The 16,534-nt window shown below is 39.6% G+C and overlaps 1 long non-coding RNA gene across 7 annotated transcripts in view; it reads right to left on the bottom strand.

Annotated features, from left to right (window-relative positions):
• Window positions 1-2,122: 2,122 nt before the first annotated feature.
• LOC306820777 overlaps window positions 2,123-16,534 on the bottom strand; it is a 31,291-nt gene continuing 16,879 nt past the window's right edge. For 3 of the 7 annotated variants that reach the window (XR_013778706.1, XR_013778710.1, XR_013778711.1), the window contains 7 exons: window positions 15,291-15,339; window positions 14,988-15,099; window positions 14,284-14,352; window positions 13,768-14,077; window positions 9,671-9,920; window positions 5,954-6,007; window positions 3,123-3,661 (listed from right to left, as the gene is read on the bottom strand). This is a non-coding gene — a long non-coding RNA (uncharacterized lncRNA). Of the gene's footprint in view, window positions 2,602-3,122; window positions 3,662-5,953; window positions 6,008-9,670; window positions 9,921-13,767; window positions 14,078-14,283; window positions 14,353-14,987; window positions 15,100-15,290; window positions 15,340-16,534 lie in introns of those variants that run through there. The other 4 variants (XR_013778705.1, XR_013778708.1, XR_013778707.1 and 1 more) reach the window with 4 other exon arrangements.

The raw sequence follows: 16,534 nt of genomic DNA on the forward strand, positions 1-16,534 counted from the left end.
TGGTGTTTTAGTTCTTTCTTCAAAGCTCTCTGGGGAAAGAGCAGCACTACTCAGTGCACAGATTTTCTTTCTAGCAGAAAGCCATTGTCCTGTGAAAACTGAATCTAACACTGACTTAAAGAGCTGCCTGATTCTTTATCTGAGATCCACTTTGGCATTTTGCTGCTGTTAAACAGGACTCTCTTGTTAGCCTTTTTAATTATCTTCAAAACATTTCCAATAAATAATTGATTGTTGCCTTCAGTAACAATGACCGATGCTAAAAGTTATTTTTGGAAAAGCTTTAAAATTCTTTATTTTGCTTCCACCTGATTGTCCAACTTCACTTATGGGCACAGCAGCAAGCATACCATCTAAACTAAATCTAGATTAGTTTCTCTTTTCCACTGTGTGCTTTATGGACAGGTCAAACAGATCAAACTTTGAATTTGTCAGTATTTGCTGGTTTATTTTAGAACACCTGTAAAATGAAGGACCATTTAAAAACAGCATCAGTTTGACTTTCTGATTAAGCACAATTCTTAGTATAACATCGACATTTTAACAAAAGTCTTTGTGAGCATTATTAACACATTCAGATATGAGCAGTTGACTGAGAGCAGCACCGACAGTCTGCCATACTCTTGTATTGCACTGTAAGCGTCACCACATCAATCTATTCAAGTAAGTTTGGTGAGGCAAACATTTACAGTTGTTGATAATTAGGACACCAGTAGAGCGCATGCTTTCTTGTCAGAAAGCATGCAGCCAACAGTGAAGTGAAAAAATACCCTTTATTTACCATCAAATAACTACTGGAGTTCACATAACATGTGGTGAACATTCATATAACTGTCAGTGTTGAACAATGTCAACAGAAACATCCAGAGACATCTTTTTAAAACCTTGGCGCAAGATCAAAGTCAATGGAGGTAGAACTTTCTAGTGATCAATCTGAAGTGTCATCAACCTTGAAGAGACTTTTGATGTTACTAGTTCATGACATGTCTCTTCCTCTTCCTTCATCTAACCATCATGTCTAATAAAATGCTGTTAATGCTCTGCCATCTATCAGACACCGAGCTCTCGGTCCAGCGTTATTGATTAGAGATGGCCAATTGGCTCGGAGGATGCTGTAAACTGGGTGATTTAAGCCATACATCCTTCATTGACACATGATGGGTGCAGAGTGACGCTGTAGGAGTCCAGAGGAGTGTGGTGGCATAAATAAAGGGAAGGAAATATAATTTGGCAGACGGACAGCAGCTGTCGATAGCATCGGCGTCTATGATGTCCTCAAAGTGATCATCAGGGCCGGATGATTAGCTGTTGGAGTACGGCATTGTAAAAGAGTGAGGAGGGGATGTTTCCTCCTTGTATCTGGGTTCTGTCATCGTTGAGATAGATATTTTGCACGAGTAATGACACAACTATCATGTCACATAATGGACAGACAGACTGCTCGGTGAAGAGAGTAGGTAACAGGGGAAGAGTGTGAGGGCCCCGGTAATATCGTAAAACAGTGTTTAAATATTTTAATTTCATTTGTCAGAGGGGCCCCTCCCTTGCACTCCATTACCCTGCCAACCATCCTTCATCAGCTGAATGAGTGCATTATTCATTAGCACTAATTATTTTCACATAACGTCTGCCCCGATATATTTAACCTCCACATTACACCCAGGATAATGGCCTTGTAAAATTGAATTGCGAGAAAGAAGTGGAGTTGGAAAGCTCATTTAAAGAACATAAGAGGGATGAAAAAAGAGTGAGGGAGGGTTTTTTGAAGCAGCTGGAGTCAGGGGGGGTTGACAGGAAGAGTGTTAAGCACTTTGGGACATGGAGCCCCAGAAGTGATGGGACATTTGTTCCCGTCTCATTTACATGTTAAGAGAAGAGCCCGGTGGTTCTCAGTCGGGCTGAAGAGAAACCTAAATGCCCCGTGGGTTGAAGGTGCCCTCTAGTCACCGAGTCAAGATAAGCTCACCCTGACCTCAAACAGTCATTTAAAAACGTGCGAAACAGGGAAGCTGACTGTCTTCGCTGTCCCCGTCTTGACCTCTTCTCCACCTCTGTCTCCATCTTAGCTCACGCCTCAGTTTCCTTCCACATTAGTCTTTTTCTTCCTCTTTTTTTCCTGCTCTTTTTCTAGCCTTTTACCTGCATGAACTCAACTGATGATTAAAATAAGGTTGAACAACCCAATCAGGCCTCTGCTGATACTCCCCGCTGAGAAGTCTCAACATTTTCCATACTGCCAAAATTCAAAACAAACTAAGGAGCAGAGAGGGCTTGGATCCGTGCTTTGCTTATTCATGAGCCTGACATTCACCAGCATGCAACATTTAGACCTAAACAGGGCTTGCTGCTTCACTTGCTTTATCTCGGCTCTCCTCTGGGCAGGACTTGTGACCCCATGCCAAAAAAATACAAAACACTCGGTGCACAAATAAAGTCTGCACATTCACACAAGAAGTTGCAGGTACTCACATGCACTAACTTGCGTACAAGAGCATGGCTGGAAAAACTCAAAATGTCATCTTATGAAACGTCCTAAAAGTCCAGTGAACATTGATTTGTCGTATAACCACAGAGATCTTCCAGTCCTCAGTACAATATATCCTGAAAGATATTCACTCCTTAGATTTAACAATCATAAGCACAGTTTTATATATAGTTATTTCACTATGAAATTGCAGCAACATATACATATTAATGTATTTGAAAACAGCAACAATTAATTAGAGGTTTGTGTATAAAGAGGAAATTGGTGAAAATGTCGTAAAACCTTATTTTAATCATTTAAAATATGTCATCATGGAATACATTTGTGTAGTTTTACAATAAGGGATTGTTTGTGAATGTTTAAGAATGATCCCAGCTGGTACCTGCATTCATCACAAACCCATTCTAACCATTAAGAGCATGCATGGTTTCTGAACAGGCCCTCCTCACTAAGTGTCACCTGACATCTTTGTAAACACTTTGTTTCTCAGAGACCCAGGGGAAAAATTGTTCAAAAAAAATATGTATATGAACATTTTGGAAGCATCAAACATGAGTTAAAGTGCTTCAAAACACATTTCTTTAAATCAGAAAATTACAAAAATGAGAATGTTTTCCGTTGAGTAAGAATTTCACGTGTTTATCCATAAATTCATTACACTTCATAATGTCTCAGCAGCATGTTGCAGACTGTTACATAGTAAAGTCTTCATTTTTCCCTGTGACATAAAACCCCGCTCTTCTCCCTTTTCTTTCAGATTGCGCTGGTCTCCAGGCTACGGTATGTAAGTGTGAGCTTTGTATGCTTGATGCCCGGTAATTGCAGTTCATTTCAACTGGGAAAAAATATTATTCTGACGCCTTTCTATGTTAGGCCCAGAAGGCAGCAGTCTCTATGTGTAAAGTATCTGTCTCTCTGACATTTAGATTTGCCTTTTAAAGATGACATTTTTCAAAGCTGGCACTTCTGCATATGTTTTCTAGAGGCGACACAATTGTTCTTTCCCATCTCCGTCAGAGCGTTCATATAAAGTGTGTAATGTATTAAGTTGTTTGGCTGTTTTGTTTTCCTAGGTAATGTTGATGTTTTGTCACAACGCTGTGTCTGATGTTGCTACCTGTTCTTGTCTCTGGTTCTTACCTTCACTTACCTTCCTTGAGAATACATGTTTGGCATCTGTTGGAAAAGAACAGGGCACATTAAATGTTAAACTGTATCTGTGTGTCTTCTGTAACATATATAACAACAGTTTGTTAGGTTTGGATGGCAATAGATGGGTTCTGTGTTTCTGATGGAGGATTGATGGTGTACTGAATGAGAGGCTATCGAGTAGATATGCTCATCTTTGAGTGACTCCTTTGACTCACTGGAGATTTCCAATTACTGCTCTCTGGTGCCTCGCTCTGAACCTTTCCATTCTGCAAATGAGCATGCTTCCCCTAAATAATTTCCTCAACAAAGATGGTGCCAAGCACTATGAAATATTCAGAACTCAATTTTCCTGCTCTATCAGACTTTTGAAAGATCCATAATTACATGATAATCCACAGCGTAATTCATTTTGGGTACGCTGGGAATCGGAGTCCTCTTCAGAGTCAAATGTTCAATGTGTTGGGGGAGTGGAATGGATTCTGCTCTGTGGCACTTGGGATTGTTTTTAGGGGATTATGTATGGCAATCTGGTTTCACTACAAGTTACAAGAAGTCTGATTCCTTCGGGGTCATTCAACAAGTCATGACCGATGTAATGGATTACACATTGGCAGAAAAATCATAAACGACGTGAAGGGACAGAGGTTTGATATAAATCTGTTATTATAAAATGTACAAAACTACCTCGACACACAAACTTTCCCCAGAAGTGGTTGTAACCTTCTGAACATGGCAGTGTTATGTAAAAAAAACCCAGAACCCTTTTATAATATAATTTTAGTTATGGTATCATAAACTAAAGTAATACATTATTATTGTTAGCCAAAAAGTGTGTAATGGTGTTAGATTATGGCTGACCAGCCAGAAATGTGGGTGAAAGTTCAGTAAATGTGAAGCACACTGCCATGCTAGGAAGAAGCATGTGTCAGAGTATTGACATTATAAGGTAAACGGAAAGGGTCTGTTATGTTTGCCATTTGGCCAAAAGGGCCATTTCCTACATGTGTGAGCACACAATGGTCCACAAATGAGGATAAGTACATTATCTGCACATGCATTTATTATAAATTGTGCACCATAAAGAGTGTGCTTCACATTTTCCAGTGTAGCGGCTGCCTTGTTCTCATAATGTATAATACAATTTAGACAGCACTGTATGATATTTAAGTATGTGTGCCATAAAAATACCCTTAGCCATCGGCTTTAAAACCAATAAAGTTAAATCGAGTGGCTGACATTTTTAGTACTGTGCTATTGTAAGTGAGCTCCTAAACAATGAGGTACAGCTAGAGGTGAGGTAGAGTGTCAAAACATCTGTCAGTCATTGTGACAGACACCCAGTGAAGTGATGTTAACTAAGCTTGTGTGAAAATGTGAAGCACAAGTGATATCGCAGCTGAGCTTAAAGGCCAGAGCTGTCACAGCAGGGAACACAAAGCAGAGCGGAGCAGTTCTGGGACAAAGGTGGGAGAGGCTGTACACTCCAGTCATGCTATATATCTCCAGTGTCTTTAAAAAGTGCTTATTCATCTCGACATTGAAGATGTTTTACAGTCTTACAACAAGGAATCAAAGTGCATTACATTTTGTTTTTGTAGGACTAATTAACAAAAAAGATCCTCACTTATCAAATCAAGAAAAACAATCTCAATGATCCCTTAAAACACTACCTACTGATAGAGAAGAGCACGTGGAAATCAACCTAGAAAATCAAGTCATTCTGAGGAACTGAATGAGTTCACAAACTCATTCATCAACAGTATTGGGATGGATTGTATGGCAGCAGATGTTCAGGAGCATTACCAGCCGAGGCATTAGGAGATTTGAATGGCAGTAGTTGGTATAAAGTCGTATTAGGGAAAGACACTAAAAGAAACAACACATTATTATTAACATACAGTAACATAGTGACTTATGATGGAAGCAGCAATATTTAATGTTTAATCACATTTTAAACTTTTAACTCTTAAATGCGACAACATGCGAGAAGATTTACTAAAGTTGTCTGTTTTGGTGCTCAGCTGGAAAATCATATTTTAAGAGATTATTAGTTTAAGATTTGTGCATGTGTATGCACAACCCCATGTCTGCAGTAAGAGCAAAAAGTAAGTAGTAGCTTGAGGTAGCACAAAAAAAAAAGAGAACTGAAATGTGCAACTGTAAAGCAGTTGTACACTCGAGGCTGTACACTCGGGTGGTTATTCTCTGTATGCGCACAACCGTTAGTGACTTCACACAAAACTCAAATTGTTTAAAATTTGACTTGTAAAATAATAAAATGAAAATCATTCATGCTCTTGAAACAAAGTCACTGACCTTCATTGTGTGCTGAGTCATAGTCCTGGTCTCAGTCCACTTTAGAATATATTACTGCAGGAAAAGGAAAAGCTGAATTAGCTTTAGCAGTGTTGCAAAGAGGAAATGCAAAATGTTAAAATCTGATATAGGTTGAATCAGTTTTAAACCTTTATCAGCGGCCAGCAGGACACTTAAAGGTAATGTATTAAAGTATCTATCTTAGTCTGTTGTTAATATCAGTCATGTCCCTCTGAAAAAAAAAGACATTTTCATCAGTGTAATCAAACCCTGATGTCCCTCATTTTCTCCAAACCATTTGGTGATGTATTCCCATCTGCAAAGTATTTCCGAATACTTTGCCCAAGGAGGTGTAATTTAAAAAATATCAGTCACCATGCTGCTGCCAGAATAAGAATTACGTCCGCACTAATATCTCATGTGACACTCAGCAGAGGAAAGACTTTTGTCCTGAATAACAAGAATGCAATAATTCACCCAACGTTATTATCAAGATAATTATAATGGGCAATATGGCTGAGTGTCTTGTCTTGCTTGAGTTCCAACCAAATTAGCACCATGATACGTTGTGTTCGGGATGGTTGACTATCAGTCATTTAAAGATCACAACAGAGGTGAGTTATAGTTTGAAATTTAGCAGAGAATTAGGGAAAATGAGGCAGCAAACTAAAATACACACTCAACAACTCCTACTCCCCTGGTCGTATTTAAAGGTCACATGAACCATATAAATATTAAACATTCATATCAAATTTACCATAGTATGCAAACTAACCACACACCAAGAGTCAACCCGTTTTCCCAGTGACATATTTTCATAATTATATCACTATAACAAATTTAATGAGAGCAATCAGCCCTGAACATTTTTGCCTCCGAGGAGGCAGAGGTCCCAGTCAGTCACAGACGCACTTCTTGGTCAATCTCTATTAATTTGCGGAGAGTGTTCTCACAGTGTCAGGGTCCATGGCAGTGTTGTTCCCCAATGACTCCTACCTCCAAGCCCGCTGCACGAGGGGGGCCCTAATTAGACTCTCATGTGTATTTAATGGACTCGCTGCCTTTGGTCCTGTGAGAGGGCGCCTGATGCTACAACCTCTGTGAGAATATCCCTACACACAGGAGACACACTGGAGAGGAAGTCGGGTGTAATACTTGTAATGTGTGTGTGTGTGTGTGTTTGACAGGGCCCAAACCTGAAGGCAATCTTATGTTTTTTTTTTCCATTGTTTGGGAGAAAACCTTATTGAGTCTAAAGTAAAAATAAGCGAAAGAAAACGTTTCTTTTTTTTACACATTATACACACAAACAAGTTTAACCCTCTTCTTTTGTGGATTCCTCTGCTGCTCTTTATACCTAAAAAACAAAACAGAAGACCAACGATACTGATTTGGATGGAGCAGTGCAGGAAGAATTTCAAACCTCCCTAAATAGTACAGTACAAAAAATGTGGTTTACATTCATACTCAACTAACACGTGTTTATCCATATTCAGTCGCATATGAACACTTAATCTGGTCTATATTTTTAGAGAGACTAATTCTTTAAATTTGAGATCATTAAAGCGATGGAGAAACAACAACAATAACAAACAAGAAGATTTATCTTTTGAATATTGTGATAAAAAATAAAACAAACATTGTTTTCAGTCTTTATAGAACAGTGGACTTAAGAGAGGGAAATACAATGGATGCAGCTGACCACAATTGATCGTTGCCATCGTTGTTTCTGTTTTTAGCTATGTGACTTTAATAACGTGAGCAATTTGCATGGCTACATATCTCTGAGTGAGGGAGAGATGTTAGTAATTTGGGTGATCTGATTCTAAAATGAAGAGCCGGAGAGCGCTGAAGATGTTCGACATGAATCATACATGCATTGCACAGAAAATGTCTTCAGCACTCTTACAGTGTCATTTTGAATCCGTTCATGGGTGAGTGGCTGGTTAACTCGCGTACATTTGAATGTTTCCACTTTCAGAGCAGTAATGAGGACAGACATCTGGACCAATCTTATAATATAGAGCTGTGATAGATGTGACCCCTGAGGTAAGCCCTTGCCCCCCAACCCCACCAGGACACATAAAGCAGGAGCAAAGCCCCTGTTAAAGGGCTGCGCAGGAACATAAATCCAACGTGGCGCTTCTTTAACTGTCCAATTTGCATGGCCCCTACACAAAGAGGCTAATGATGTTTTACAAGACAAACAGCCACACACACAAAAAAAAGTCCACAAAAACACAAACATTCAAGCAGGTAGACTCAAAATTCATTGTTTGTGTACAGTTCACAGTGTCGCGTGGACAAATGGAGCTAAAGCTTGTCTAATGAGACGACATTGTAGACTCTTTAAAATAATAACAGGATAAAATCTTTGAAAGAAAAGCAAAAACATTTTGAAATCTGAGTCAAAAAGAAAAACGGGGACAGAAAATAAAGGAGGAGGACCGCCGATGGGAAAAGGCAAGATGAAGAGGGTGGTGAGAGGGGAGTGTGGGTAGTTTTATCTGGTGGGCAGGGAGACAGTGGCGGGAGGATCTGTCTCTGTTACAGAGAACACGGCCCTGTTATTAAAGCCATTCATCACTGGCTGAATATTCTCCCTTTAATAGGCTCTGTCGTTAATTACCCAACTTTGTCAAGATAAGGAGTCAGGGGCTTTCTGTTTTTCTAAGTCCGTACACAGACAGTGCTGAGGAGTACTTAAACACACACACAGACACAGACACACACACACACATAGAGTACTTGAACACATCATGAGTTGAGGGGGGGGGGGGAATTTTCACTGGAACAAGGACAGGACAGACACACCGAAGCACACATCAAAACAAGCAGCTTCAGCCTCTCTTTTAGTACCCAGAACAAAAAGTTAAACATTTTTAAAGTCTCAGTCTTTTACACGAAAGACTGTCTTTTTTTTTTGTCATTTTATCCATTTAAAGAGATTCCAAACTGTCCTAGCTCCTCCAACATTTGACTTAGAAATAAGTTGATTAGCTTCATTTTATATGATCGATTCATTCTTTTCTATCATCAAAAATACATGTGGCATTTTCCCCATGTTTCAGACTGCTCGTTTTCTTCCAAGTCAATACACATCCCTCAGTTATGCACTCAAACACTGGACCTGAGTACAAAATACAGATTATTTGAACGTCGACTTCACTTCAACGCAGAGGGGCAAATTGTAGGCTTTTTAAAAAAAATTTTTTCACACATTTAGCTGTGAGAATTTATCCAGATAAAAATGGAATATATTCAGATATACTACTGAGGTAAATAAAACAATGTTGTTACAAACTGTGATATATATCGTATTGGGTCCATCATGAGTACTATTTCTGAATTTGTTTTCATATTTCAGTATACAGTAAATGAGGAATATAATGAGGTATCATATATTCTCGAGATGTTTGTTCGGGAAGTGGGACACTTTGATGAGTACACATTTTCATAATTCTAACATTTTATAGAGCAAACAATGAATGAGAAATATAACCACTAGATGACCCGTACAGGGAAATAATAATTAGTGGCAGCCACAGTCTTCAGGGCTGTCATGATGAAACCTGACTGCACATTCTTGATGGACTCTAATTTAACATGTCAACATATTTCTCACACATACCTCCCCAGTATTGAAGCCTATGTTTCAACAATAAGAAAGAGCGAGTCCACTCCGTTTATTTATGTTGAGCTAACTGTGATACTTACTCTGTGTAGAGGGCTATAAAACCCACAACATCCAGCTCCTCCTCCCCTTTATCCAAAATCAGCCTCTTTTGTGGTCCTTTTATAATTAGCCACTTAACTATCCAGCAGAATGGAACTGTGGCTGTAAAGCATTTACAAGGGTGCTCGACAGGACACGCCAGCACCTTTTGTTTTGCAATTAGTTTGTCTGTGAAGGGGGACAAGACGAATAGGCTGGGAGAGCATCTGGTGGCTTTGTAGCTCTTACTGCCTGAAAGAGAGAGAGATGGGGAGAGGAAAAACGAGGCAAGGAGGGAAGAAGACAGTGGTTCAGAGCCTATCAGCAACAATAAGGATTGTACCACAAGGATTTCCTACAAGAGCTGTAAAGTTTACCGTCTGAGGAAACTGATCTGGAAAGGAAAAAAGCCGCTCTGACAAATATGATGATAAGAGAGTGAGAGAGCGCTGTGTAATAGGGACCTATTTTTCGCACACTACTGATTAAGAACCGGCTAAGTGTCTGTAGAGATTCCCATGTGCACCATGCAGCACAGGCAGAGTTTAGTATGCGTCCCAGTAGGGTTTTCTTTAGTACCCAGTCATTTACATTGTAGTTATCCGATGATAGAAGGAATTCAAGGCAGCGTGACAGCCCGCTCCATTGATCCCTTTGGCCTGATTAGCTCACCAGTGTACCGTCAAAGCAAACTAATCAGATACATTGATCACAGGATACTTTTTAACGCTTCCCCAGGCAATAATAGGATTTCTTTTTTCAATTCAAATTACTAGCTAGTTGTCTGTTCAGATGTGATTGCAGACATTTGGGATTTTTAACATTTCCTGTGAGGTAAGAGAGGGAGAGTCGATGGCTCGATTTCAAAATTCTATAAATGTTTAACCGCGGTACAGCAATGATGATATAACACCATTTCATTGCCGGAAATGTTTTCATAATTTCTTTACACCTAAGATTTGTCAGAAATGTAGGGCTAATAGGTGTAACTCAAATGTGCTGAATGCCTTCAGTCCCCTCTCTGCTACTTTCTCTTTTGTCCAGAAGAGGTTGCTGTGCTCCCTGCATACATACCAACGGGTGGATTTTACTCACAGATCCCAAAAATTATGAGACAGACAAGATTACGCTTGGTGTTAAATTGGAGAATGTATGTAGAATCTGTATCACCTCTTAATGTGAAGAATAACATTTTAAACACATTTGATGTAAAAAAAAAAAAAAAAAAAAGTGATTATCAATTCACATCTAAAATGTGTTTTGTCTCCTTTTTGTTCCCTAAAAATCTTAGATTTCTCCTAAAATTAGAGAAATATTTTAGTTGAAACCTGTCACTGTTAACCCCTCGACACTAAACATTCACTAATTGATTATTGATGTCATTTTCATCATTGACAGTAGGGGGCAGAGTCCATACATTGATTCGACTTCCATTATGTGCAGGGCCAAGTAATTGTACTGTGATGCCTATTAACACACAGAAAACACAACAGACAGCTTTGAGGATATTATCTGTATATTTTCTCCTCGGCTGATTTACATCATGCTTATTTGACTGGACTGACTCTTTAGTGTTAAAGAGCTACTCTGTCTGTGCAAAAATGACATTTGAAAAGGATTTAAAGGAACAAAAGGCTCAGCTTACATCTTCAGGGCAAAATGTTCTTCATCCCATTTACACCATTAACTTAACAAGCCTCACGACAGAGCCTGAACAGCTGTGAGAGATTCGAGCTCCTCTCTGATACTTGTGTTCCCGTGACGCTGGCGATCAAACGCTGTGATAACATAACATCCCTACCTGTCTGTCACACCCTCAGGCTAAACATCAGCAGAGCGCCTTACACCTGGCAAATGTTCTCATGACAAAGTTAAAATGTCTCGATTAATATCTGACTACTCTGCTTTTTTTTTAAAGTCACATATCCCTGTTTCAGCTTTAATTGCTTACCCAGCTTATGATTTCTGTCAGAGAGATCCACAATCATTGAGTCACTCTCTCAACAGGGAGAGATTTAAACCGGATTTCATTCAGAGGAATGAAGGTGTTTTACATAAATGCTTCTTTGCTAAATATCAGAAATATCTTAAAAAGACGTTTTATTGAATTTTGTATTGGATATTTTGTGGGAGTTTTCTGATATGAGAGCGGAGCGTTTTCAAAACCTAACATACTGAACATTTTTTTCTAACCTAATGTGACCACAACCTGATGGATGGCAGCACTATGGGCAAACCAAGGCCTCACACAAATACTGTTTAAAATAAAGAAATGGGTTTGGCCTACAGTTTTAGAAGTCAAGCCAATTCAAAAGCATCTCACTCCTGCAATACTCCTGAGGTCCAGCAGGGGGCAACTCCATTAAAAGAAAAAGTATGGTTCAATAGAAACCTATGAAAAATGGTCTATCTTCCCCCATGTCTTTATCAGTTTATGTTCAAAAGTCTGTGTTTCCAGACCCTATTATGTGTTATCTATCTACTGTTACAGGTCTGTTTATGAAGAGCTCAACTTTACATCATTTAAACTGTACCTTCTCTGTGTTCAAAATACTCTACTTTAAAGGTCTTATAACATTGTTATGATGATTCTCCAGGAAAAAGAAAGAAGACATACAATAACTCCCATTTTAAAATGCTGGACCCTATAATGCAGAGTATGTTTTGGGGGGTGGCTACCTTTTAACTTACATCACACTACCATGGTGACATGTCAATCAGGATCGAGACATTACATGTGCCTATCTTTCATGTTATCCCAATATGATGATACCTGGGTCCTTAAAAGGAAGATGGGGTTAGCTAATGTTCAAATATTACGGCCTCCAAATCTTTAGGCAAAAAAACAAAAATGTCATCGTCATGGTTTTGTTTTATTCCAGTAGGAATTGTGGCCCTGTGGAGGTTCTCGATCCACAGGTTGGGCACATCTGTCCGCTCGTACCAGGAAGTGAAAGTCCCATCAGTAATGTTTCTCCATCTTGACAGTTAATGTCTCATCCATCCATCAACTTTTAACCAGCCCTCATGCGTGATGGCGTGTGACTTAAAAGCCTGGCTAGTCAGACCTAATTAGCTGATGCCTAATCAGACAAGTCCCCGAACAAGGACACAGAGTGGATTGTGGGGAGCAGTGAAGACCTTGTCTGTGGTTGGCTCAGCAGAGGGAACTCAAAGTTAGATGAGGGCTCCATCTGTGCTGCAGTCACAAAAACAGGTATTTTATTAAAAAAGAAAAAAAAAAGATATTTTATGGCATCTAACAATAAATAGGAATCAAAATAAATGTGCATACACATGAAGGAGCGAGAGTCTACTCTTTCGAAATGTCTGTGTTCCCCTACATGTCTCTGTTTCCACATCTGTTCAATAGCCCCCTTGTTAATCATTTTCTGTAGTGTTGCCTTTTTACTGGACCTCTGAGGCCTAAACCCTGGTGTACCTGTTTGGAGTTTGATTAACACTACATTTTAGTACACACTATTCAAACCAGAGGAGGGAACTTAAAAGGGCCGTACGCTGCAGCCTGTGCTACAGCACAGATGGAGAAGTGATAAATGGTGGAAAAAGGGGTTGTTGTGAGTCAACTCCTATTGTCTTCATTGTGTAAAAACTGGTCAGACATGGGCTATACTGAGAGGGATTTTTGAGGTGATGTTTTTCAGGTCGGTGTAATCTGAGAGGAAAGGAGGGCACTTCAGAGGACGTGAGGGGAGAGGACAGCACTCCAGATCGGACAGGACGAGACAGGAGGAGGCAGAACAGCAGTTCATCCGTGTCTCCTTTCTCTGTCAGTCCCTGCGCACTAAAATATTGAAAAGCTTTTGTTTTGCCTAGTTAAACATGCACTGATGTGACACAAACTGTGAACAATGCCATTTCACACGCACGGGAATCCTCTCTCTTTTTCATAATTCATGGTGGAGTGACGAGAGCAGCCATGCCCTACAGTTTGCACTCACAACATAATACAGCTGGTACTTTAAAGTAACATTTTGCCCAGTAAACATATAACAGTGTTAAAATGAATGTGCGTGTTGTACTTGTCAATTATAATGATATCAAACTCTATTTGCAGGAAGAAACAGGCACAGACTACCTGTGTTAATGTGGGCTGTTTGTCTCCTTCAGTCATGCAGGTGAAAGAAAAGCAGGAAGTCCGGTCTGCCCCGCTGTAACACTGTCGATGGAAATAGAGAATGAATTGGATTGAAAAAGTTGAAAATGGTGACTTAAATCCCTCAAGAACTTTTCCTCATTACAGTTGGAAATGTTTTTTTGCTGAAAAGGGGATAGCATGTGGAAATATGAGACTCAGAGAGATGCAAGTACAGATGTTTTTTGAGCATACAGCTTGGTGTGCAGTTATTGTGCCAGACATGTCTCCCAAAGTGGTTGTGAGGAAAAACCTTGAAAAGGGGAAGAAAACATTTTGAGATGTTATGACCAAAGTGCACAATTAATCTTTTTTTTTTAATATATATATATCAGTCTGATCCTTTACCAGACTATCCTTCCTCAGCGGAAACCACTGAAGCTCTGTTCAGAGATTATCACACTGAAGAATGATTATTGAGTGTGGCTGAAAAAAGGTCAATCAAGTTGGTTTACTTACTCGTTTACTAAGTTTCTTTCATGAAAGAACAGGGGCTGTTTTCTTATCCCAGAAACAGTTCACATCAGGCTGAAAAAGAGACATTTCAAGTTATGAATAAATTGTTCAGAAGGTTGTGTCAGTGCATTTTTTTTCCCAGCTTTTAACTATTCTGCTCATTACATGTCTTGGGCCTCCATTGTTAAGAAACAAATGCAACACTAAAGTACATTTTTCATTACTATATATGTTCCACGTAGATTAACATTTGACCTTTTGCTGCCTAATTATGATAATTCATAGTTTTAATGTGACAAATTGTATTGATTGAAACCTTTAAAAAAATATATAATTATGTAATCTCAATACTTCTCAAAATCAAATTTAACAAAAAAAAAAAAGAAAAAAAAAAAAAGGGCAGCACAGTAGCTCTGTTCATAGCGACTTGGGAACCAGAGGGTCACCGGTTAGAGTCCCGGCACAGAGGTCAACCCTTGAGCAAGGCACCAAATCCCCCTCCATGTGCATGAATATATTTCAGCCTATGTGTGTGTTGCATGTTCACCAGAGTGTAAACACCTAATTTCCCCTTCGGGGATCTATACAGTAAAATAAAGAAAAATAAAAAAGATGACATCACAGATTACCATTTGACTCATTTCTTTTTTTTACATTTTCTAAAACAGTGGCCATCACAATACAAATCAGTCACAGTCACAGCTCACCTGTGAAATAAAAACAACATGACACCTCTGCTAGATGAGAGAGAGAGAATCCCATCACGACTGCCTCAGGTCTTAGCCCGAGCTAAATCCAGTCTGCTGTCCGACGTGAAGCCTGAAAACATGGAGACAGGGCCTCAGTAAATACACAGTGATCATCCTACAGCATTAAACACGAGTAAGAAGTAGGACCTCCACATGTACACAAACACACACACAGAAGCTCACACAGACTGCGTGGTATGTTGTAAACATGAATTATACATCTCTCTCGAGGGTTTGCTCATCTCGTTATCCTCTTCCTACCCTTTTCTCTTAATTCTTTGCTTTCCTTTTCCTGTTTAAATCTGCAACACTATGGAAATAAGAATCATACAGAGAAAAGAGTTTTTGTTTTTATAACACATGAATTCTTGATCAGAAAGGGTTTTAAATGATCTGTATCATACACATACTGTATGTCCAGGAGTAACAGTGTAAGTCTGACTTAGGTCTTATTAGCATGTAATGGAAACCTCTTTGTCCATATTTGTAGCGTTGTATTTCATTTCTTTCTGTCCGCATCTGTAAATGGAAGCTAAACCTAATCTTGTCATTCAACCAAAAACATGTAAAAAGAGATTATACATCTAAATATCTCCCTTGTTGGCAGGGTCTTATTTCATAGTATTTCTCCGTGCTGTGAGAAGAATGCAAGCGACACAAAGTGGTTCGAGGTTCACGGTGAAACACTAAGTCACTCATGATGAATAAGTTATTTCATCCTCACTGTAGGGAATCTAATTTCTACTGACATTCAATGAACATGTTTTCAGAAGGTTTAGATGTATGGGTCAGCAAATTAAACTGTGCCAGTAAGTGTGTGTGTGTGTGTGTGTGTGTGTGTGTGTGTGTGTGTGTGTGTTTGCGTGCATGTGTGTGTGTGTGAGAGAGAGAGAGAGAGTGTGACTGGGATAAAACAAAGCTCACATACAACAGCCCAGGGACACTCCAACCATAATTGTGCAGGTGGCATTTTAGAAATACTCACACAACAGGGGTCAATTTCTCTTCAGGTCACTGAGAATGACATCATCAAACCACTATTAACTCTGCAAACAATCCTAGTGCTGCTGCGTCCGTATTGACAATGGATTCCTTCAAAACAAACAGCAGGCTGCAGGCTTTGCCCTCAATCAAAAACCATAACCTCAGAGTGAATAACAGAGAAGTGTCCATCTGGGCAGGAAGGGCCGTCACCGCGGAGTGGAGAACTAAAAATGACACGGCAAACAAATCTGAGCAGCCGCTTCCCCCTCACCTCCAGCCCTCCCCCTTCTTTCAGGTACGGCTCTTTTCTACTCCTGTCTGCACAATCTCTCTCTTACGAACACACAAACAGGCGTTACGCACAGAGCGACACACGGTGGGAGAAACCCTTAAGTGTTTCTTTAACACATGTTCAGCCACACCGTGTCTTATTTTTCAGCTAACTGGACGCTTGAGCACAGGGTATGAGTTTTTTTCACCATGTGAGTACGACCTCTCTGACGCGCCCTTGTTTTGAGACG

The sequence above is a fragment of the Symphodus melops genome (genome assembly GCF_947650265.1).
Source record: "Symphodus melops genome assembly, chromosome: 3".
NCBI lineage: Eukaryota > Metazoa > Chordata > Actinopteri > Labriformes > Labridae > Symphodus > Symphodus melops.